Here is a 3,372-nt window from a genome sequence, read left to right as displayed (position 1 = left end):
TGAGATTGTGCCTTGTCGGAAAGGGAGAAGGATCATCAGGTTTGGGGCCGAGGAATAATAACAATAAGTGAAAAGGGCCCCCGCAGGGTTACGATGCTTATAACAAGACGAGTCCATCCTGGAGGCTTGGAGAGGATGCATCAGCTGAGCATGCAACATCGAGGATCTCTGGCTTTAGGAAAGCTGTCTCTCCTTTGCTGCCATCTTCTTTTCCTGTCAAAGGTACCTCGAGAAATGAGGGTTCTCAGCCGCCGACTTCTTCCCCCGTCGGAGGTACTCCGAGGGATGCTCGAAGCTAGGGGCCGCGTATATCGAGCGACCATATCTCGACCGGGAGCGATTTTACTAGGGTTGATGGAGCCAGACTAGTAGATGTGCGCTCGACTCTTGAGGAAGCTCAGCGGCTCTATTATGTGGTGAGTTTTGGCAGATCGCATCGGTTTTTTAGTTTTTGCAATTTTTTCTCTCTTATCGAGTTTCTCCTTCATAGGCTTTTAACAAGCTCAAGTATGAGCTGCTTCGTCGTGAGTCCAAGCTGCGAAAAGCCATGGATGGGGAGAAATCCCTTCTTTGCGATGAGAGAGAAGGCATGTTGGCACACTTGCAGTATGAGGCGAGTCGAAGTCTGAACTACGAAAGCTACCTTGAGGAGTAGGTAATTTTTGTTCCAAGGGAGTGCGTGTTTCTTCTTCTATCTTCCGGTGCTAATGTTTCATTTTCTTCAGTTGCAGAAAAAGACAGAGGATGTGGAACGCCTTTGGAGCGAAGTTGGTCAAGCCAAGTGTGAGTGTGATGAGCTAAAGGCTCGTGTGGACGCCAAGGTTGCGGCTAAGAAGGATGCTTTGGCCAAGGCTTCCGCCCTCGAAGTACAACTTCACAACACTTTGTAGAACAGCTTGGTCCGAACGAACATGATTACAAGGCTCGATTCTGAGCTTCTAAAGATGAAGGCCAAATTCGAAGTGATCCGAACCAAGGCTGATAAGAAAGTGGCCGCCTATTTGCAAGACGCTGCCGACGCTCGAGCTGAGTTGAGAGGGGTTCTCGACCGGGGGAGTAGGAGTGAAGAGTATGTTAGGTGTAAATCTCGGAGGGAAACCCTCGAGGGAATCCACACTACGGGCTTCTATCTCTCGGAAGAGATAAAGCAGGCAAGGGCAGAAAAATATGACGCTAAGTTCCTTCTGTCCGATGCCGAAGATAGTGAGAAAGAGGGCAACGTGCCATAGTCCCCGAGGGGGATGTAGATCAGGCCTTTCTTTTCTGTGTATCTTTTAAAGATCATTGTAAATAGAGTTTTGTATTTTTTAACATATACGTATAAAAGGAAGCCTTGTGGTTTCATTTTTCATGCACTTCCCTTTGCTTTGATGTTTGTCAGTCGTTAGACAGATGAACTGGTCTTCGAGCTAAAAGAACCCTTTGGTTTATTGTATGTACCTAGGGCTCGTTGGGCTGGCCCGTAGGATCTTACGCGTTTGGCCGGTACGACCTTTTAGTCGGCATTTAAGCTCTTATGCTTTTGTTCTTAGGGATATTCAGTTAACTGTTTTGGGTTCAGTCTCCGAGTCGGGTTTTGAATCGAGCTCATTGACCCTTAAGTTTTTGAATTTAAAGCTAGCCCTTAGGCTCTTTCGCATTTGGTCAGTACGACCTTTCATATGGGCTGGCGGCAGTGGCTCTTACGCATTGGGTTGCTATGACCTTTTATATGGGCTGGCGGCAGTGGCTCTTACGCATTGGGTCGGTATGCTCTTCTATATAGGCTGGCGACAGTGGCTCTTACGCATTAAGGTCAGTACGACCTCTAATATAGGCTTTATTTTTTCCTCGTTAAGGACTTTTTGAAATTTTTGTTTGCCTGACTTTTCGACGATTCGATAAAAAACCTCGATTGTGAGTCGTTATGTGGTTATATGCGAGCACCTCGGAAGGTTTTGCTCGGTGGCTTAGTGTTTTGAAGCCTATAGTTTGGAGCTGACCTGGTCGAAGCTCTTTTGCCTATGTCGAGGGTAGCCTTGTTTAACCGGTTCTTTTCGAAGTACTTTCGAATTTATTGAAGGCCTGTGATTTTGTAGCGACAGTCGGGCATCCCTGAGTCGCGTTAGTTTGGCTGGTACAACCTTTTGACCATATTCATTGTGTTTGGCTGGAGCATTTCGGTTCCTGCGTGAAGTAGTTTTCGGCGTCTATATCGAGGGTATGCCTTTTTAGGGGTCTTATAAGTTCGATATATATCCTTAACTTTAAGTTCGGGATTATGCCTTTTGTAAGGTCTTATAAGTTTTTACATGCCTTACTTGAGGTCTTACAGTTTTTGTACTTGGTACAAGTATGGTTCATGCCTTGCTTGAGGTCTTACAGATATTGTTGTTGCCTTATATAGGTCTTATGAGACCGAGGTTTCGCACATGGGTCTTATGGCCTCGGGTTTTTGATAATTCGATGGGATGGCAATTGGTGATAGTCCCCGAGACATTGAATGTCGGTACAAGTATACACGTTATCGCTGTCAAGGGCTCGGTCATTCTATACGGACATGGTTCGTTTGACCGTTTGACCCGGTACATCATTTTCCTATCGAGACTCCATTTAGAACATCTTGGTTTCTCCGAGGCGGTGACCTTCCGGGGGGATGCCCCTCAGTATTCAAGGTTGATCGAAGAGAAGCCTTGAATACTTGTTGAGTTTTCCTTAGGTAGCATATAGGTGTTGCCTCGTTAAAAACCTTGTCGGTAAAACCCTTCTTGGGATAAAACCCGATCGAAGAAAAAGAATGCAACGTATGCCTTGAAACCTTAAGTTCTTCGAGCCGGACAACGCTTGGACTGTTCTGATCGGACATCTGCACAAAGGTTAGCGTAAGATGTAAATATAAAGTAATATGGTTATGCCTTAGTGGCGATGGCGCTTTGGGCCTCGATATGCTCCAAACATTTTCTTAGGGGACGCGGTATGGTCCTTTGTTTGTTTTATTCGAGTATAGACGAGAAAGTAGCTTGTTATTGCTATTTTACTATTTGCATATCCTTTGGCTCCTTAGACGGTGGAGGTACTGGTGCCAGTGCCACATCGTGCACCGCAAATATCTCTTTTGCTGCATGTTGTTCCCCGTAGACGGTTTTATCCCATCCTTATCGGAAATTTCATCTTTTAATGGAGGGTGGATGGTACTGCTCTCATACTGTTTATCCATAGCCTCCCGAGCACGGCGTTGTACCTCATATCTCCTTCGATGACATGGAATTTTGCATTTTGGATAGTGCTGGCCATGTTGACCGGGAGGGTGAATTTCCCTTTCGTTGTTTCTACTCGCCATGTTGAACCCGTTGAGGACTCGAGAGGCGGGTACGATTGGTCAAGCAGTCCAAG

Source organism: Nicotiana attenuata, unplaced genomic scaffold, assembly GCF_001879085.1.
Source record: "Nicotiana attenuata strain UT unplaced genomic scaffold, NIATTr2, whole genome shotgun sequence".
In the NCBI taxonomy this organism is placed as follows: Eukaryota; Viridiplantae; Streptophyta; class Magnoliopsida; order Solanales; family Solanaceae; genus Nicotiana; species Nicotiana attenuata.
The sequence above is the reverse complement of the archived record's forward strand: the minus strand, read 5'-3'. Positions refer to the sequence as shown.